The following is a 23,374-nucleotide window of genomic DNA, read 5'->3' as shown; positions in this document are numbered from 1 at the left end:
AACTAATAAGATGACGCAACTTTTCAGAATATTTATCTAAGAAGTTATTTTAGAATTCTTTTGCGTTTAATCATTACTTAACTTAATGTAATATGATTAGATTTGTAAAATAAGAGTATTTTAATGTCTCTTAGGATATTAGAAGGAGAAATTATGAAAATGCGTAATGACATGCAACCATTGGCACGATAGTACTTGCATTACATAATTTACAATTAGATTTCCCAAGAAATATCGACGTTAATCTTACTACGTGTATGGTGCTTTATATGGAATTTCACGCGCTAACGCTAACTCAACTCTAAAATCCACCTACCGCGATATCGATGCTCGATGCCTTTCTAATTGGGGTGCTTTCAATTTGCCCTACTAACAGGAAATGTAGTGGACCGCTCTTTCTAATAGCTGTCCGATATCCTCACCGTCAAATATAACGGATTATTTAGCACGACCGTTCGTGCTTTTTGAATTTCAGGCAATTAAAGTATAATCCTCGTTAGGATTTTTAAACACCTCCGCGATACTGACGTGTGTGTTAAAGTAAAGCTGACTCTACTACAAAATTAGCGTTAGCGAGATAATCTAATCGAAATTTCAAGGAAATAAAACGAAGTCCACGATAGATCCTTCAATCGCAGCCGAACGCCCAAGCGAAAGTTACAATAATATTGATTCTACTCCATAATAAGCTAATAGTAAAACTGAAGATAATAATCACCATTTGTATTTGGAGACATAATAGGAGATGAACATGAAGTATATTTTAGGGAATATTGCGTATTTCTGAAGGGATGTGTAAACAATGCGAATAATATGATTCAAGACATTGGGAATAAGATAAATACCGTAGTTTTTAGTTGGTTAACAATTCGTGCCATTATGTCGTACCAAAATTCGCGCAAGCAATCATTATTTAGCACAATTTTCTTTTCCTAGATTTGCATTGAAACATTAATTCTAGTACTTTCCATCGTTTTAACATACTATGCTTGAATTCTCATCGTAACTGTGATCGAATTACAAAATTCTCTTTGTCTCATCATATTTATTTACCTCCAATGAATGTCGAATCGTAAACCATAATGTTTCATTATGTTCTTTTATGGACTTTTAAGCCGAAAATATTAAAATTCTGTCTAAATAATTAAGGAGCAATATTATCACCATGTTCGGGTAATAATATAAGTAGAGACATTTCTCTTTGCCCTGTTTTCTTCCTCTTTTATTCACTTTTTTACATAATATTTCATTTAATTCTAGCCAATTGAGCGCAATGATTTATCTGGTTTTACAATGTGTATATAATATATAGAACACGTTCATTCCAGATATAAATATGTAGTTTAGTATTAGTGTCAAGACTATGGAATCAGTTGGTAGCAGCGATGAATAGGAATTCCTGAGTGAATAAAGTACAACGAAGGTTACTTGTCAAACCGATGTTAAAAATTGTCAATAGCAAAAATTTCGATGATCTGCAAAGTAATCTTCATGAGGTATGAAAAGAGAGTTAATCATATGAAAAATTACAAGATATATGATTGTTTATTTATTCATTCAAATGTCTGAAGGTTTTAAGGGAAGATTCAATAACGGTGTGTAGAGATTAAAATGTAACGTATCCTGGTCCACAAACTGCTAAGAAAAGGGGAGAGAGGAAATTTTATAAAGTTAGTTCCTGTATAAATGCTACAGAAATGCAAGAATTTATGAAGCCAAATGATTTTAAAGAGGAATGGTAGTATATGTATTTACTGTACGACTAAGCAGATTCAGTAGATTTGATATAAAAGTAAATTTAAACGTTGCAAAAGGAAAATATGTTTGTTTTAGAATTAAACAAATTACAGTATGATCAACAAAAATGTATAATTTTCAATCGTGTTACGTATCTGGGAGCTGCAGCAGTGAATGCACCAAAATCATAAAGTGAAATACAACGTAATATGAACATTTTAAATGCCGAACAATATCCTAAACTGGGTATTAAAATTTCAGTCTTTGTACAAAGTAGATCCCAAGGAACTTTTTAGGATAAAAGTTCGATATGCTAAAGATGAAAATTGAAGTGGAAGTTCTTTTTTTAATTACGATATAATAAAACGTACTTTACGATAGATTAAAATACATAATTATCTTGATTTGTCTAGTTTATACGATGTTGTCATTTAGCAAATAATTACCCAATATGAAATATTATTAATTTCAATTTATTCACGTGGAGAAAGTTCCGGACTTTGTCCCGCGTGCTTTACTTTCAGAGGGTCTCATTGTAAAAGCGTGGAAACTGCTATTTATCAATATCATGTTTTTAGATGTGATATACCAAGCGCAGTAAGTGTTATATTAAAATCAATTACATTGCTTTTCTCGATTACCACAAAATTCATTATTAATTAATCATTTGTACGCAGGATGGACAAGAGTCAGATTCTTTTTCTAAATCCTTCCTCAGAACACAACGACCAATGACAAATTAATTAACAGTATTTGACTATAATAATTATGACTCAGGCGATGAAACATTTAATTCTCATGTATTTATTCATGAAATTATCGTGGAAGTAAAGGAGGAAGTTGGCAAAAATGAAGTAGTACAGTTCCTAAGGATAGGAAGTATTTCAAAGGTTGGATTAATTTAGTAACGCATAGTTGTTTGATTATACAACTAGTATCCAGAAAGCAACGGTGTATAATTATTGTAGACGAAACATTTATTGGTTATCCTGATAACACTAGACGTGAGGTGAAACATAGCAATATGCGTTAATTTGAAATGGTATACAATATTAATTTGACAATAAATTGATATAAAATTGATTTAAATAATTATACGACATCAAACCATTTCTTCTGCCTGTGAATCTACTAAATATTTTTAATAGACATGTATGTCGTATTTATAATAGTTGTTATTGTTACATCAAGTCAGCATTGGCTCATCATTCCAGGATCGCTTTTACCATATATATGACCAGGGAGATCCAGCTAACCCAGTTTTGGAAACTCTTAATATAGGGGTATCAAGAGAGGGCAAAATATTCATTAAAATAGCAGTTGATTCAGTTATAAGAAGTACCAGGAAATTAGTTTGATTCGATTCTCCTGATGAAGTATTTCCAAAAATGATATATTTTCTTACTTTAATAAGAGATATTTAGTACAATAATTTTTCTTATCTCTAAAAACGTAAATTGCTTTTCACATCCAGTAGTATTCCTATCATTACACAAATTATTAGCATTATAAATTTTTTAAGGCTGACTTTTTTAATACAGATAATATCTGGCGATGGAATTTCATTACGACGTACAAGATATAGAAACATCAGAAGAATTGGTTAGGAGTAGAAAAAATATTGCTCTTTAATGAGCTTCAACAATATGCGTCGTCACATTAAATCTCACGGTGAGAATAAATTCAGGTCTTAAAAATATTATGATATAATATTCAGATTTTATTATAATATAATGTAATAAAATTTCTATAATGTCAATAATATATATTTTTATTTATGTACCTATAGATGGAAATGAACAAATGTTATGCTGAACAGGAGAGGTATCGAAAGATTTTTCTGCAGATGAATTGGCAAGCCGTGGAGATGTTGGGAAAAAATGATAACTGTCCGATTTTTTAATATTACTGACAAAACAAGGAATTCATGGAACATAACGCATAGAGGTATGTCAACTTTTAAGTAATTGATTCAGTTCCCAAGAGATGATGTACAAATATAGAACAATGATTACTAGGTTTATCATATTAGATTAATTTCCCACCATACTCCACCACTTTGCTTTTACATTGTTTATGTGACATTATGTATAATATATAATGAAATGCGATATTGTTAGCGAAACGTATATGAAATAAATTAACAGAAATGTTACTGAGAATGTGTTATATTGAGGGACATCAACGGAATTATTCCAGTGCATGATTTTCTCAATGGGACCGATAGTTTAGGCCATGATTCTTTGAACAAAATGCGTAAAGTTTATGCAGCATTTAAAGTAGAAGTTGCAGATTGCCGAAGTTTTAATTCTTAAGTTGCTAGTTTATTGTAATCTTTGTAAATAATTAATTGAAGCAACCTAAACATTTTTGCATCATACATATACCATAATATTATCGATTAATTTTATTGCTTGATATTATTTGACATTAATTAACAAAATTTGCGCTTTTGCAAATGCCGGAAACAAACATTTGGCATCCTGATAAGGTGAAAGTACAATTACAGTATACGAGATTAATCTAAAGACAGATATGATAATCTTAACACGTAATTTTATCAATTGAAACGTTAGATAAAAGTTAGTCAAATCATTTTCATACCCAATACCGTGATATAAACATATCTTCTCTAATTATAATTTATTAATAATTTTTTCTCTTCAGGACCAACTTTCCGAACATTATATACATTTCTGCATTCTTGGTGTTGAAACAGCTATATTTGCAGCACAATGGTTATTGACTCTGTTTACAACGTGATTTCCATTGTATCTTGTATTCCACATTTTAAATGTTTTCAACTTTCAAGAACTCGACATTCTCTTCCATGTAACTTTATGTACATTGTTTATAGTAAGTTGTTCTTCGCTTATACGTCTAGATAAAATAATCATTTTATTATTGCAAATACGATTTTCTTTTGTAATCTATTTACTGTTATCCAAAAAGGAGTTATTACAAATGGATTTTGAAAGAATTTTAAATTAGTTTAAAGTGCATTTACCTAACCGTTGCAGATATGTAGAAATACCACGTTATCTAATGGAACTGGCCTATTCCGTTACATTAAAGAAATTGGAGACATACGAAGCAGAATTCATAATATTGAAATGTAACTTTATACATTATGCTTGAACGAATTAATTATGTATATAGATATTTATGAATATTTCTAAAACCCATTCGAGGAATCATACTTGTTTTACACATTACTACAAAGCCAATATCTGTCAGTGTGTATTTCCTCTCTATAATGAATATAGAATTGCTTATTGGATAGGTTTGACATGTACAAATAGTTTCTTGAACATTGCACTTAAATAATGAAGACAATTTTTCAAGAAACTTCTCAGACAATATTTGTGACGTGATAAATATTAATTAATGATCCCCTACCAACGCATAGAATTAGAATATAAATATAATGTTATATATTTTTTTTAATATAACGAATAACAGTAATATAATGAACAATAGAAATGCAGTAATTAGTACATATTTTATTCTTGTTTAATTCCAGCAATACAAAAGATACTAGGAAATGTAGTATGCGTTTAATAAAACAATACGTGACAACACGCTTTCCATGAAGGATATAAGACACCCTTCGTTAAAGCCAGACCATCTTTTCTCCAACAAAGATGTGACAGTGAATCTTTTATAATTGCGTTAAGAGTAAATAGAAAAAAAACATAAAGAAAAGAAGAGGACCAGAGCCTACTTCCACGTATAAGTTAATTGATTATAGTAGAATGCTAAAGTAAATTCTTAGAAAACTTTTCTATCGCACCTATTTCGTTATCATTCCTATTTATCCTTATTTACCCTTTCAATAGTTATTATTTAAAAATCTCGTATACGATCTTTTTGAATAGAATTACATTTATTTTACATCAGATTAGCGTCATTCTCGCGTCTATTTTCTCTCTGTTGTGCAGTTGCTAACTTTAGTTGTGTTTGCATGCCTTTCAGTTTTATATTAGTTACCTTTTAGTTGCTTCTTCGATGATACTAGAATCGTCATAGTTGTATTTTACCTTCGATTTGTTGATTTAGGGTTGAATATGTGTTACGTTGTTTTACGAGCATCATTTAAATCAGAATACAATCCGAATATAACGAAATACGAACATGTTACACTGCTAATTATATTTCAACATATAAAAGGTTTGGATATAGTAGATTTCTAAATTAATCCTCAGAAAACTTCTCTATAGCACTTATTTCGTTTCCTATTCAATTTATTCCCATTTTTTCTCCCTTTTATAATTATATATAACTTTCGGATAGGACCTCTGAGAGTAGCGTTGCATCTTGTTTGCTTCTTATTTGCGTCTGCTGTACGTTTAACCGAATTTCTAGTGTCTGCATGCTATCTAATTGCCATTTTTAAAACTCTTCATCACTAATTAGTTGCGTCTTTCAGCTTTACAGTTGTATTTTATATCTCTTGTTTATGTATTCGTTGCGTAATGAGAGGATTATATTTTGGATCGCATTCCAACTTGAATATATTAAAATACATACATTTTACTTTTCCGGTTATACAGAAACAGGTAAATAGAATAAGTATAGTAGATTAATAAAATACTTTTTTTGATAGCTTTATCATCGCATTTATTTCGTTGTCATTCGTATTTAAACTTATTTACTCTTTCGTTAACAATTATTTATAAGTTTCGGTTAGAATATTCGAGAATAGGTTTACATCTGGTTTGCGTCTCGGGTGCGTCTGCCTGCTTTATTTGTGTCCGGTTTGTTACACTTACCTTTCAGTTTCTTCTCAGTCGCTTCTTTGTTGCAATTCCATCTGTATTGTGTCAATTTAAGAATATCTTCTGTATCTGATTCGAACTCACATTCATATAATTACGTACATTTTCCTAATCATATTTCAACACATTAATAAATGGTATATAGTAGAATTCTAAAATAATTCGTATGAATATTTTTATATCGATCGTATTTAGTTGTTCTTCTTATGTACATTAAATTATTATCCTATTAATAATTATTCATTTGTATCGGGTTGGATCTTTATGTATAGGTTTGCATCACGTTTGCGTATAGAATGCGTCAAGATTGCTACTGGTGTGCGTTTACTTAATTTATTAGTATCACGATGCGTCTCAGTTTCCTTTTACTTATCTCTTAATTACTACGGTGTTGCGTCTGTATTTGCCACAATTACATTTTTCATCCGATTGGCAGAGACTGGCTTGCGCCTGGTAGTATTATTTCGATAACATATTCTGTATGTGATTCCAACTCTAACATATATATGTACGTACATTTTGCTTATCATACTTAAACACATAAATAGATTGGATGTATTATGATTTTATTATAATTCCTAAGAGAAACTTTCTACCGTACATATTGACTTATATTTTCTGTATATTTTTATATTTTTTGCTATTTATTATTATTTATTAGTCTTTTTGAAAACTTTTGAGAATATTGTAGCGTTTAGTTGAGGTCTTTCTCGCAACAACGTTTTGTTTTGGAGTTTGTTTGCTTGCTTAAGTAGTACCTGTATGCGTCTTACTTGCCTTTCTCCTAATTCTTAGTAACTTCATAGTTGCCTCTGTAAAGATAATAGTCGCATTTATATTTGTTAGATTGCATCTGCATTGCGTTACTTTAAGTATATATGTTGAGTCAGATCCTAGTACAAAAATATAAAAAGCTTATACTTTACACTGCTAATCATACTCCAACAGATAAAGAGGTTGGATATAGTAGAATTCTAAAGTAAATCCTTTGAAAACTTATCTATATCGTTTAAAATGTTGTCATTCCAACTTACACTTATTTTCTAGTATTTAATTATTATTTATAAATTGCAGGTAGGATTTTTAAGAATAGGGTTACGTCACGGTTGCGTCTAGTTTCGTTTAGCTTGATTTTTGTGTTCGTTTGCTTGTACCTAGTCGCTTCCGCATTCACATCAGTTGCCTTTTATTTACTACTTAATTTCTTCTGTTAGCGATAAAATTGTACATCACTTCAGATCGTATTCGTTGCATTATTTCATGAATTAATTTTGAATATGATTTCAAATCTCGTTTTATCAAATCTCGATTTTTAAAAAAAAATTTTATTTAAATAATCCAACAAAGATTCAATCGAACTCAAACTGTAGTATGTAAAATGCTACTGTGACACTTCCAGACGCAACTAAGAAGTAACTAAGAGGTAACCAGAAGGCAACTGATACGCATGCAGGTACAAATAGTTCTGTCAAACCCAATCTAGGCGCAAATTAGAAACGATCCAAACGCAAGCAAAACGCAAACGTGATCAAACTCTGTTCTCATAGGATCTTCTAGGGTCTTATACGTATTAAATAATAGTAGTGTAAATATGAATGAGAAGAAAATAAATGCGACAGAAATATCTTTTAAGAAATAATTTTAGAATTCTATTATATACTATCCATTTATACTTTGAACATTTTTCATAGATAATCATAATTAATCATATAAATATATTGGAAATAGAAGAATTCCATAATGATTACTCAGATAAATTTTCTATCCTACTTATTTTGTTGTCTTTCTTATATTAACATACTTATTCTTCAATTAATTATAGTTTGTAAGTTTGGGGTGGGACTTTTGAGAAAAGGGTTACTACATGTGTGCGTCTGGTTTGCGACAGGTGTGTTGCTTTATTTTTGTCTGCATGCGTTTCTGTTGCCTTTTAGATACCTCTTGGATTCTTTTTAGTTCCATCGGTGAGCGTCCTTTTGTATTTTACAATCGATTGATTAAGTTTGATTTGCTTCTTTGTTGCATTATTTTGAAAATAAGTTTAAAAACTGACTCAATCTCAAAAATATGTAAGAACGTATATTTTACACGTATTTTCAAACTTCACCGTACAAACAGGTCGCAGATATAGATGTAATAGATAGTGGAATTCTAAAATAATATCTTAGAGTTCTATTCTATCGCACTTATTTCTTTATTATTCCTATATTCTTATTTACTATCTTATTAATTATTACTTATAAATATCAGGCTGAACTTTGAAAATAGGTTTACATCACTTTTGCGTTAGGTTTACCTATGGTTTGAGTCAGGATTTCGCCTGGTTTGCGCCTAAAGAGCGATCGCTTGTTATAATTTTGTCTGCGTGCGTTCCAGATGCCTTTTATTCACCACTTAGTTTCATTTTAGATGAGCCAGATTTTGTCTTAGTTTCATTTTACTTTCGAATTGTTGAGCCAGGGTTGCGTGTGGGTTCCTTTATTTTAAGAGTATCATTTGAATCTCATTCCAATCGGAAAGTAACGAAGTATGTATATATTACACTGTTTATCATATTTCAACAGATGAAAGTATATGGTATAGTTTACTTGAAAATTAATACTTGGAATACTTTTCTATAGCACTTATTTCTTTGGCCATCCTATTTATTCTTATTTGTTCTTCTTTTTATAAATATTTGTAACTTTCGGGTAGGAGCTTTGTGCTTAGCGTTGCCTCTCGTCTTCATCTGGTTTGTTTCAGCTGTTCGTTTTATCGAATTACTTGTGTCTGCATGCATTTCAAGTACCTTTTGGATAGCTCTTACCTTCTTCTTACTTTAAGCCTCCCTTTGGATTTTACATCCCTTGGTTTTTTCCGCGTTGCATAATGCGAAGATTATATTTTCAATCTGATTCCAACTTGAATATGTCGAAGTAGATGTAGTTTACATTACTAGTTATTCTTTAAGATGAAAGTATGAAATATATACGAAAATAATAAAATAATTTCTAGGATAATTTTACCATCCCTTTCATTTCGTTGTCATTCCAATTTATATTTATTTATTCACCTGTTAATTATTATTTATAAGTTTCGGTTAGAAAATTAGGGAATAAGGTTTGTCATGTTTGCGTTTGGTTTGCTTCCGGGAAGCGCTTGATTCTATTTGTTGAATCTGCGTCCGTTCCAGTTGCCATTTTGTTAACACTTTATTACGTATTACTTACGTCTGTATGCGTCATAGAAGTATTTTACATGGGATAATTTGAGTCTGCGTTGCGTTGCTTCCAGAATATATTTTGAATCTGATTCAAATTCGAATATATCGGTGTACGTTCATTTGAAATTTCTAATCTTACTTCAACAGATGAATAGATACGAAATAGTAAAATTCTTAATTAATTCTTAGAAAACTTTTCAATCGCACTAGTTTCGTTGTCATTCATATTTATTCGGACTTGCTCTCCCATTAATAATTATTTATATCTCGTGTAGAACCTTTGATAACTGAGTTGCGTATCGTTTGGAGTTGATTTGTTTCAGATTTGCGTCTGTATTGTGTCTTTTCTGCGACTGGTGTGTGTTCACTTGTTTCAGATGTGTCTTCATGTGTTTTAGATGCCTTCTAGCAATCTGTAATTTTCTACTTAGTTCGTAGCATCAGTAAGAGTAACAATTGCATCTCTCATACGATTTGTTGAGTCTGTATTTGTAGAGTCTATACATAGTTGCGGTATTTCAGAAATATTATAGAATCATGTTCTAACTCGAATATATCGATGTATGTAACTATCATATTGCTAATCATACTTCAATAGATAAAAGTTTTCATATATTGGAAATTTAAAACATTTTCTTAGAAATCCTTTATGTCGCACTTATTTCGTTTTCATCACTACTTCTACTTGTAATTTATTTTTTTTCACATCTACTCGCTTATAAATTATTAAATATAATTCTCGGACAGGTCATTTGAGAAATGGATTGCGTGACGTTTGCACTGATATTCATCAGGTCTGTCTCTGTGCTTCTTCTGGTGTGTGCGTTTGCTTGCTATAATTATATCTGGGTGCATTTCAGTTGCCTTTTAGTCACCTTTTTCTTGCTCTTTAGTTGCGATTGTTACCGTTATAGTTGAACTTTACATTTGATTGGTTGAGTCCGAATTGTATTTGTGTTGCGTTATTGTAACTTTTTCATTGAATTTCATACCGACTCGAATATATCGAAAGCACATACATTTACATTTCCAATCAAAAATCAACAAATAAATAGATGTTCTTTAGTAGAATTCTAAACTAATTTCTTAAAAAACTTCTCCATGTAACTAATTTCTCCATATTTACTATCCTATTAATTAATATTTATTATTCTCACGTAGGACTTTTGAGGAAAGGGTTGCTTCTACTTTACGAATTCTATTGCACTTATTTCCTTGTCATACACATTTATTCATTTATCTTCAATTAATTATTTTTTAAATGTCTCGGGAAAGTACTTTGAGAATTGGGTATCGTTTGTGTTTGGTTTTTGTTAGTTCTGCGTCTCGGATACGTCAGGATTGCATCGGTGTTGAGATAGAGTAGCTTCAGAAATGCATCTGGGATTCATTAGAGTTTCTCAAGGGTGGAATTATGTTTAGTATATATCTTGAATATGATTTCAAATCGAACATACTCAAGTACTTATATTTTGCATCTATCATCAACTGATTAATAGAATGAACATAAAGGAATTCTAAAATTATTTACTAAAAAACTTTTCTATCGCACTCATATAATTGTCATTCCTTTTTATGCTTTTTTATTAACTTATTTATAATTATTATAAGTCTCGGGTATTACCTATTTAATATATGGTTGTGTCAGATTTGCGTCTGGGTAGCGTCGGGATTTCGTTTTATTAAGAATAGAGTTTGAATATAATTACAATTCGCATTTATGTAGGGCGAAACATTTTACAATGCAGATAATACTCCAACAGATAAATAAATTGGAAATAGTAGAATTCTAATATAATTTGTTAGAAAACTTCTCTATCGCACTATTTCCTTGTCACCTAATTATTTTTATGTTCTCCTCTATTAATTACTATATACTTTTCTCGGGTAGGAACTCTGAGATTAGGGATGAGTCACAATTACGTCTTGTGTGCGCTCGCTCGTATTATCTTTGTCTGCATAAGTTTCAGTTATTGTTTGTTACTTTTTAGTTGCGTCTCAGTTGCGTCTCTAAAAATCGCAGTTGCATCTAACAAACATTTAATCGCTTCAGGATTGCATTATTTCACAAATTATATTTTGAGTCTTATTCAAACACTTATAAATCAAAAGATATACATTGAAAATTTCTATGTATTCTTCAAAAGCTAAATAGTTTAGATACGGTAGAATTCTAAAATAATATCTTTTAAATCATTTTTATCTCTATTATTTAGTTGTTATTCCTAATTAGCTTTAATTAGTCACCTATTAATTATTGTTTATTAGTCTCGGATAAATCCTTTAAAAATGGTGTTACGTCACTTCTACGTCTGTATTGTATCTGTAGTACGTTTTCGTCCGGATTTTGTGTGAGTCAAGTTTGCGTCTGGATTGCGTCTGGGGTGCGTTTGCTCATATTAATTGTGTCTGCATGAGTTTGCTTCCGTTTAGTTACCCCTTAGCTTCTCATTTGCGTCTGCAATCCTCACAGTTACATCTTACATCTGTTTATTTGGGACTGCATGGCATTTTCTATAATATATTTTGAATCTGATTCTAGCTCGAATATATCAATTTACGTTCATTTAAATGTTCTAATCACATTTCAACAAACAAATACATTGGGTATAGTAAAATTCTAAATATATTTCTTAGAAAACACTTTCGTACGTACTTCTTTATCACTCATATTTACTGACCTGTTTATTATTGTATTTAAATATCGGATAGGACCATTGTGAATAGGGTAACGAATTCTTTGCGTCTGATTGGCGTCTGATTTACGTCTGGTTTTCTATCTCTTGTTGTAGTTTTGTCTGATTGCGTTTCTGGTGTCTTTCAGTTACTTCTTAGTGAGTTCTTAATTGCGTCTCTAAGCTTCATAGTCACATTTTACTTCCAATTGTACCAGAGTAGGACCATATTCTCTATTAGAATCGTTGAAAAAAGGATTGCAACATTTGTGCGTCTGATTTGCATCTGTTCTGCGATAGCTTGCAATATTTGTATCTGCATAAATTTCAGTTGCTTATAGTTATGTATTATTTGCTTCGTATTAGCGTGTGCTAGAGTCATATTTGTATTCTACATCCAAATGGTTGTGTCCGGTTGCATCTAGGTTGCTTTATTTTAAGAATATTTATTGAATCTGATTCCAACACGAAAATATAATAGTACGTATATATTAAACTGCTAATCATATTTAAACAGATAAATATATAGGATATGGTAGAATTCTTAAACAGTTTTTCAGAAAATTTTTCTAACGCACCTACTTCGTAGTTGTCCCTACTTTCTCTCGTTTACTGTCCTATTAATTATTATTTATAAATCTCGGGTAGGATCTATAAGAATAGGGTTGCATCACGTTTGAATGTGTTTGCGTTTAGTTTGCATCTGTTGTGCGACTGGAATGGACTTGCCAGTATTAGTTGTACCAGTATCCGTTTTAGTTGCCTTTTGGTTACCCCTCAATTGCTTCTTAAGTGCGTCTGGAATCATCACAGTTACACATTATATCCGTTTTGTTTCATCTGGGTTGCGTTCTTTCTATGATATATTTTGTGTCTGATTCCAACTTGAATACATCGAAGTACATACATTTCACATATTTGATCATACTTCAACCGATGAATAGATTGAATATATTAGTATTCTAAAATAATTTCTTAGGGAACTATACTATCGAATATATTTCGCTGTCTTCTCTTCATATTCATATTTACTCTCCTATTAATAACTGTTTATGTGTATCGGTTCTGACCTACGGGAATAGTATTGCAACTTGTTTGTCTGATTTGCGTCTGGTGTGCTATCGCTTGCTACTATTATGTTTGCATGCGTTTGTTTTGCCTTTTAGTTTCCTCGTAATTGTTCCTTAGGGGGGTCTAGATGTATCACTTTTACATTTATATTTGTTTGCTTGCTTTTGGGTTGCGTTATTTCTATAAGGTACTTTTAGTCTGATTTCATATTGAATATATTGTAGTGCGCATATTTTACAATGCTAATCGCACTTCTACAAATAAATACTTTATCAATAGTAGAAATTTGAAATAATCCCATTGAATATTTTTTTACCGCATTTATTTCGTTGTCATGGCTATTTAATCTTACTTAACGTCCTATTTAACCGTTTGACTGCCGAGAAATGCTTTCGCACTCTTCTTATGTTGTGCCAAAAATGCAAAGAATTTTTTTATGCCAAAAGATTATAAGAAATTTTTTGTGTAAATTCGAATGAATTATAAGTGCTTATTACCAATTTTATTAAAAAATAAACACAAAATTAATTAAAACAAATTTATGTAAATATCTGGTATTTCTTAATTTTTCTTGTTGGACTGCAATAGATGTAAGCTCATTGTATGAAAAGTGCTTTACATTTTTTCCCATACACGCGCATTTAGTGCCGCAGTTTTCGCATATGTCCGAAAAAATACGTCAGCAGCCAAATGGTTAATATTATTAATAATTCTGGGGTAGGACCTTTGTAAATTTGGTTGCGACATGTTCGCCATTGATTAGCGTCTAGTGTATGTTTGCTTGGTTTAGTTGTGTCTACCTACGTTTTAGTTGCAATTAAATTACTTCTTTGTCACTTCTTAATTACGTGTGTTAGCGTCACGGTTACATTTTATGTCTAAAATGATTAGACTGGATTGCGTCTCTGTTTTATTACTTGAAGAACATCTTTTGAATTTAATTTCAACTGAAATATAACGAAGTAAGTGCATTTTACATTGTTAATCATACTGCAACTGATAAATAGATTGGATATGGTAGAATTCTAGAATAATTTCTTGAAAAACTTTTCTATCGCTCTTATGTCGTTATCATTCCTACTTATTCGTAATTACTCTCCCATCAGTTATTATTAATAAGTCACGGGTAGGAACTCTGAGAATATGTTTACAATTTTTTTTCGACAGGTATGTGTCTGGTATGTGTTTGCTTGGTTTAGTTGTCTCTTCATGCGTTTCAGTTGCCTTTCAATTTTCTCATAGTTGCTTCTTAGTTGCGCCAGTTTACGTTACAGTTTCATTTTGCACACGATTGGTTGACTCTAAATTGTGTCTGCTTTTTTATTTTAATTTTTTGCACTCCGATCAATTCTGGACGTTAGCTACCAGTTACTCAGCGATACTTTGTAACAGAAATGTGCATTTACAGACCCTCGTATTATTTAGTATGGTTTCCGAACTAATTAATACACTATAATGATATTGGACTTATATGAATTGGTTGAAATCGAGAAATGTATATTTGCAAAAAATTAATATTTTATTTGATATTATTTTGTACAGCGTGATAAACTTTAAAACTCTCCCCAAAATGCATTGCAGACTGATTAGCGCACGTTTGACAATAATAAGTAGTTTGACACCTGCCACCAGATGTTTTCCTGTCAGAACAAACAATGCAATTCCACTTTTTTTGTCCCACATCAGGAATATGTAGTATATTCTCTAATCTATTGTCTGCAGACGATGTGAATGGACGCGTTTCTAGATTCACGAAAATCACCCTTCAACTGGCCTTGACAAACTTGTGGTGCGTAATTGGCGTCTTATAATTTGTTTGTTTTGAGATACGATAATTAATGTATGAGTTAATGACACTCATTTCCAACTCCCAAGTAATCCGTCACGTTGCGGTGTGTGTTCTTCCGTATCACTTTCAACGCTATCGATATCTATGCACTCTCTTCGTCGCCTTGTTGCTTGGACGATATCATATTTATGATTATAAATTTCACTATACAGTGCGTGCTATGTTTGTATACCGACATTCTTTCTACAAACTTGCCTTATCCCTTTATTCAAGTGGCGCGCTTGAAGTGCTTGGACCGTAGTGAGCACGCATAACGCGTTCTCGAATGACATAAAATTCGCTGACATTTCTTTGTATATATGTTAGTAATTTTATTATATTTTGATTTGATTTTTTGTGCCATTTTAAGAGAAAACTTCAAAGAAGCATGAATGGTTTAACAAGTTGCGCTGAAATAATTCAATTACCCGTAATGACTAATCAAATTTAATGTCTCACGAGAGGGGACATCCGAGTGATACGCTAGAATTACGATGCCCCCTGAGATGGGACAGATGAGTGTAAAGGGTTAAAAATTATTTTTGAACCTGATTCCAACTCGAATATATATATGTACGTACATTTTCCGTTGCTGATCATAATTCATCAGATAAATAGAAAGGGAATATTAGGAGTCTAATAATATTACTTAGAAAACTTTTCAAACGCACTTATTTTGTTTTCATTCCTATTTACTCTGACTTATCTCGTATTAATTTTTATGTATAAGTCTCGTTTAGGAACTATAAAAATAGTATTGCGTAGGGTTGCGTCTGATTATCGTCTAATTTGCTTCTAGTTTGTGTCTGTTGTGTTTGCTAGGTTTAGTTATCTATGCATGCGTTTCAGATAACTTTCAGTAACAACATTGTAGCTTCATAATGACTCCTGTAAGCGTCACATTTGCATATTTGGACAGATAGACTGAATCTGAACTGCATCTGTATTATATGATTTGAAGAATATCTTTTTAATTTGATTCTATCTCAAATAATTCGAAGTACGTACACTTTACTTGTCAGATCTTATTTGAGCAGATTAATTGATTGGATATAGAACACTCAAAAATAATTTCTTATAAATATTTTTTGCGCATTTATTTTCATTCCTATTTTGTCTTATTGACAAATATATGTAAGACAAGGGTAGGACCTTTGTGAGTCGGGTCGCCTCATGCTTCCATCAGGTTTGCATCACTCTTGCGACTTGATTGAATCTGGGGTGAGGTTGCCCTATTTTTATCTGCATATATTTCAGTTGCCTTTTAGTTACCTTTTTGTTACTTCTTATTTGCATCTGTATGCGTCAAAGTTGCATTTTACATCTGTTTAGTTGCATCTGCGTTGCTTTACTTTAAGAAAATATTTTGAAACTAATTTCAGCTGGAATATAGCGAATTACGTATATTTTACGTTGCAAATCTTACTTCAAATAAATTCCACTCTAAAAAATAAATCTTACTTCATCAAATAAATCGATTTGATATATTAGAATTCTAAATTTGTTTCGTAGACATCTTTTCTGTCACATTTGTTTCGTTGTCATACATATTTATTCTTTTTGAATCTCCCACGGATAATGCTTTATACGTCTAGCGTAGGATTTTGAGAATATGGATGAATCTCGTTTATGTCTCGTTTATGTCTGGTTTTCATCTGATTTGGATCTGATTTGCATCTGGAGTGCATTCACTTCCTATAGTTTTCCCTGCATGCGTTTCAGTTACCTTTTAGATACTTCTTAGTTGCTTCTTAGTTGCATGTGTGAGGGTCACAGTTGCATTGTTCAATCGATTGGTTCAGTCTAAATTGCCTCTGTGTTGCGATATTTTAATAGTATCTTTTGAATCTGATTTCAATTCGATAATATCGAAGTTCGAACATTTTACTTTGCTCTTCATACTTCATCTGATAAATAGATTAGTTAAAGTAAACTTCTATAATAATTTCAAAGATGGCTTATCTATCGCATTAATTTCGTTGTCATTCTTATTTACTGTTATAGTTATTATTATTTATATATCCCGGGTGGGACGTTTGAGCATAGGGTTCCTTCAAGATTGCGTCAGATTTGCGCCTAGTTAGTCTTATGTTGCTAGTTGCTTTTTAGTCGCATCTTTATGTAAACATCACAGTTGCATTTTATTTACATTTATTTGTGTCCGCCTTGTGTTATTTCCATAAAATATTTTGAATCTGATTTCAATTCGAATATATCGAAATATGGACATTTTACATTGCTGATCATTCCATTTTATATATGGTGATTGGCTATAGTGTGATTCTAAAATCACTTCCTGGGATACTTTCCTACCGCATTTATTTCGTTGTCATTCATATTTATTCTTATTCACTCTCCTATAGTTGTTACCTTAAATCTCGTGTGTTACTATTGAGAACAGGGTTGTATCTCATTTGCAATTGATTTGCGTCAGGTTTGCTTCTTGAAATCCCTAAAAAAAATATAATTAATAATTATATTACATGAAAATATGGGAATAAATAGAGTGACTGAGAGAAGTGAAAAATTATATGTAACGCTACATTATCTTATATAGCCATTAGTTGCATGAGCCTTGTTAGACTTTAAAATCAAAAATTAATATATATAAATATCTTATATATAATTTATAATCAATGAATAATTTATATATGTAAAAATCAATAGTTTATAATGTAGATTAATGTTACTGATATACAATTGCAGCATGATTATGATGCTTTATTGCGATTAAATGAATATCGGTAGTGATAATATTCTTTTAAAAATAAATACTATATTATTTTTAAAAATTTCTAAATTGTTTGTAAAAATAAATAGATAATGTATCAAAAACTTTAATCTCCGTTCAAGGATTATTACCATAAGATATTATATATTAAGACAACTCATAGACACTGCACATATAGATAAAATAATCCTATTTAAACAAAATATTATAAATGATATAATATAAATACAATATAAGGTTTCATGATTTATTTGTATAAATTATTTTCATTCAGATACTCAAGAAAATGCAGATGAGTGCAGTAATAAAGTGGAACAATTAAGAGATACATTTGCAAGAAATGAGAAAGAAAGACAGTAATTGAAAGCAAAAAGTTAAAAAAATGTTGCAACGTGAGGTACCAGGAGCCGAAGCAGAGGGCTGTCAAAGTAATTTAATTATTGCTGAATAAAAACACTGAATCAGTCATTTGCAAAATGTTTAAGTGCATCGGCATCATGGTGAATCTTGTGTAAATAGATTTGTCAACGTTTGTAAAATGACTATAATGCTGCAGAAGCAACTTTAAATGTAATACAAGTAAATAATTGTTTTCAAATTCTATTAAATTTGTTACATGTAGAAATCATGGTAATACATAAGACACTTTCTACACTCTAACGTATCAAGATGTAACAAATGTAGAGCACGCATATTGTATAAATTTGGTATATTACCAGATATAATACATCTTTTAGAAAATCGAATTGACCCCATGCTGGGTAGAGTACAAGAAAGTGTAAAATAAATAGAATTAGAATTGGTACAGATCAAATTAGCGTATGTGGAAACAGAAAGTAAAAATCAGATAAAATTAAGAGATTTATATATATGTATGCGTATTTATAAGATATATAATTAAATATTATTGTAGAATTGTTATAAAAATATAATCTAATATAAAGTTAATATAATATAGAATTTGAAACACCAATTACATGTAATTACTACTGAACTGTAGGTAGCACGAAACAATCGGCCATGACCCAGTGAAACTTCGTTTATAAAAAAAAAAGCAGAAAACAAGTCGGAAATTACAGACCCTTCGTCATTAGAAGATTTAAGATGCGAAAGTATTCCAGGAAATAACGTGTTTCATCATATAATAAATTCACGTAGTCACTATAGTCTTAAGGAAATAGTGTAATATGATAAAAGATCTTATCCAGACGTGTGCAATTATACTTGAATACTGCATTTGAACATTATGATTATTTCAATGAAAGCATCACAATAACAATTTTTTTTAAGTAAAACAAATTAGTAAAGGAAAAAATATATAAATACACAATCACACACGTTAAATGAGATATTTATATATATTTGTTATATTACATAACGCATGGATAACGTGCCCACAAATAATGCATTTGTATTATCTCTAACGCTAATATCGTATTAATTTTCTTCTTCTTAAGGAATTGTTTTTTTAATATGCACATTTATTTTTATAAATCCTGAATATGTTAAACACTAAAAATGAAATTCCTTTTATTTTTATTTTTTCACGAAATTTTATAAAAAATATGATACAATTTTTCAAATAATCCTTAGTTAATCTAATTGAAAACAGTGCATTCGTCTTACGATTGACAGAAATGACCAAAATCTAATGAGAAGTAATCTAAATAAGCAAATTATTAAGTTTATCCGAGTTTGTATATTACTGCTTAAAGAAATTTCATAGTAAATGTATGAAGTAATAAATGTAAAGAAGTTTCATTGTGTATGAAGATACTGTTCGTTATTATAAATTATAAAAACGAAAATATTTATACTTTCTATGGCATTTATGTAATATTTGAAAAATGTAAAGATGAAATGTTGAGAAAAATGTTTGCCCATATATATGCGTATACTTTATGTCTAAACTAAAATATATATTCACACAATTATTTCCTAGGCTATTAAGGGCATTTAAAAATGAAAAGAAAGTATGGAAAAGAATATTAAAAAAACTGTATTTATGCATTGTTGTCGTTTACATTTTAGATAATTCGCATTGCTCATGTAAATACATTAAGATGAAAAGTACTAAAGATTTATAGTGCAAAAGTTAATATCTATATTCTTTTTAACGTGATTATAATAATAAATGAAGAAAAGTAAAAGGATTATAAAAAGGTAAAGAAAAATAAATTAATAAATAACAATGATACAAGTAAGCACTAATAGCAATTATATAAACACAAGTACCATTTGAATTTAATAAGATGACTTTTAAAATCTTTATTTATAATGTTTATCTCGTAAACAGTACAGTGCTATATTTTTTAAGTCATATATCACTTTTGCGTATTTTTGTTCTTTTCGTTCTTTCAATAACTTAAAAAATAATTACATACATGCAACATGGACATATATGTATATATACATAATCAATGATTGAATAGACAAAATTACACATTTATACAATTGATATTTAACGTATAAAACTAATAATAAAAGTAAATCACTTAATCTACATTTTGTACTGATTAATATTATATGTTTTAAACTTACATTCCAATACTTTATGAAAGCAATATTATATTTATTTTATGTCAATTAGTTTTAAGTGAAAGTAACTGGTTCATTTATATACTAAAATATTTATATAGATATCTTAAATTAATATAATTCCTTAAAAATTATGGCAATCGTTATTTTCTTTTATTTCAGAATGAAACAAATTCCCATATATCTTATAAGCATTTCGAAATATAAATTTATTAATATCATTTCATATTGCGTGTATTAAATATAATCAAATCAACCAAATCGCTTCGCTTTCCCAAATTATGTAAGTGAATGAAAAATAGCATTAAAATCTAAGTAATTGTAATCACTGCTGAAAGAATCCAGCAAAAAACACGGCAAAAATGTCGTAAAAGAGAATATTGAGTAACGAAAGAAATATAATTTTACTATACGATTAAATAAATGTTCATCATATGTTTGTTGAAAGTTCACAGATATAAGTATAATACTTATCTGCGCAAGAAGGTAAATCGATTCTAAATAATAGACGAATGTATATATTTATATATTAGAATTTATTACTCATAATGGAACGTAATGTTATTCTTTATTAACGTATGTTAAATTGGCATCGTTTATTCTTTTATTATTTACTTTTAATTTCCACTTTTTTAGCGAAATAAATAAAACGAAATATAGAAAATACTTTTCTTTCCTAAAAACAGAAATAATCCTTTTCACGTAAAAAACGTGAACATATTTAGCTTCTGGAAATAAATTTCTGAATTTATCGACAACTAAAGACGTGCAATGTATTGAAAGAAAATACTGAGATGCAATGTTGCAATTAACAAACAACGTAGAAATTTATTATATGATACAAAATACCATTTATACTCATTAATTAAGATGTACAATAAATGTTCAAGAATTGTATAATATTATACTTTAACGATATTACGTAATGTGAGAATAATATTAAAAATACGTGCGATGAGATAGAAATATTTAAAATATATTTAATCGGACTGAATTTAATAAAATATCCATATTCAGGGATGAGAATCTTAAAATAGCAGGCTAATTTGTACTATTGATACAGAATAAATTATCAGTACTCAATTGGGCTCTTGGTAAAATCGAGAAGATCAATTCAGGGACGAATGATGTTGTCGGATTGTTGTAACAATTTCAACTGTAAGCAGACTTCTTAAAAGATCAGTCAAATACATTTCTTTGTTACATAGAGAATGTGGAAAGTGATTAATTATTAATTATATTGCTATTCTCTCTCATTCGAGTATAAGTTAATATTTTTGATAAATGTGCGACTAGAATTATTTTATTATATACCTTTTACATACTATCCTTCATTTACACACTATATAGCATGCTATATTGCTCAGTTTGATATTTATATATCTTGCTAGGTGGTTTGATTATTTCATTCTGAGTTGCTATTTAGTATTACAAATAGAATGTAATATATTCGAAAGAAAGTCTATAGAAGAGTATAAATGTCGATAGAAATTTCATTAGTGAAAACATAGAATTATGAGAATGCAAGGACCTGAAGTAAATGGATACAGAAACGTTTATTGAACATATATTACAACTACCATAAACAATACTGTCAACGATTGCACGCAAAAAGCAGACACGGTAAGATGAATGATATTCCCTCGTAATGACAATTGTTAAATTATCTATTATAAGCGATGTTGGTTCTATTCGCCATGCCTATAGATCTATTCGCAAATTTCAATCTCTTATTTGAAATAAACGTAGGTACTTCACGTCCCAACTCAAAAAAAATAATTTCTTTTCGTTAATGAAATTTGTTGTTGCCATTAGAGGAGAATACGTCGAGTAGTATTTTCTTACCATCTTTCTCCTCCATCGCTTCCTACCCTATCCTTATCTTTCTTACCCTCAATTTCTCACATAGCTTTTTGAATGCTGGGAGGAGTAAAACAGAGAAGGTCGGTATACAAATCATGCACGTATAAGTAAGATTGCAGGGTGCTGGTTAATCATGAATTCAGGTACACGTGAAATACCTGACGGAGTACACCGTATGATATGTCTTAATTCAGAACTCACGGGGTGCCACCCTGAATTTAAGAAGAAATTATCGGCCATTCTTCCCTTCTCTTTCAAGCTAGCCTATACGAGAGAGATGGATGGATCATTAGATGGATAGATAGAGGGAGGAACAGATAGTTTGAACAGAAATGAAAAGTACGGAAAGTCAAATTTTCTATATTCGTGCGAGAAGATGATTGTGAGAAAGAGAGAAAAAATATTACAGATGTGGCTATCGATCCGAGAATTCAACATTGTTACTTTCATTATTGGTATAGCTCAGAACACAACTATCTCCTCTTGTATATTCCTTTCTTTCATATTTATCTTTTCATTTTTATCTTGTATTTGCATAATTGCTGAAAATAGTAAAAAGGGGAGACAACAATTAAAACTAGTGAAGAAGAATTTATTTTAGAAACATTCAGAAACTGTTATGTGAATGGAAATATTCCTTATTAAAATTGAGAAATTGTTATCTAATAGAACTATTGGATATCTATTAAAAGTAATTAAATTTAAACTTACTATTAAGTGCATACATTTTTTAAAAGCGGCACATAAAATAATCTCTCTCTTTCCTTCTCCTTCTCTCTCTTTCTTTTTTTGCGTCTCTATACCCATGCGTTTCTATAATACATCACCGCTTAATGAAAACGTAGTAGGCGATAAATTTTCGTTCAATGATGATCAGACGCGTGCATGAACATGTATTCCTTTTAGTCCCTACGAAAACGATACGCAATATACAAAAACGAAAATACAACA

At 30.2% G+C, this 23,374-nt stretch overlaps 2 pseudogenes; both read left to right on the top strand.

Moving 5' to 3' along the window:
• The first annotated feature begins 1,336 nt into the window (after nucleotides 1–1,336).
• LOC146872133 (rab GTPase-activating protein 1-like) lies at nucleotides 1,337–4,052 on the top strand (annotated as a pseudogene).
• A 147-nt stretch (nucleotides 4,053–4,199) lies between these two features.
• On the top strand, nucleotides 4,200–19,208 carry LOC146872132 (rab GTPase-activating protein 1-like; annotated as a pseudogene).
• Nucleotides 19,209–23,374: the final 4,166 nt, after the last annotated feature.

The sequence above is a fragment of the Vespa mandarinia genome, unplaced genomic scaffold (assembly GCF_050613455.1).
Source record: "Vespa mandarinia isolate Hongniang unplaced genomic scaffold, ASM5061345v1 scaffold_46, whole genome shotgun sequence".
In the NCBI taxonomy this organism is placed as follows: Eukaryota; Metazoa; Arthropoda; class Insecta; order Hymenoptera; family Vespidae; genus Vespa; species Vespa mandarinia.
Note: the sequence above shows the minus strand (reverse complement) of the source record. Positions and strands in the feature narration are given on the sequence as shown.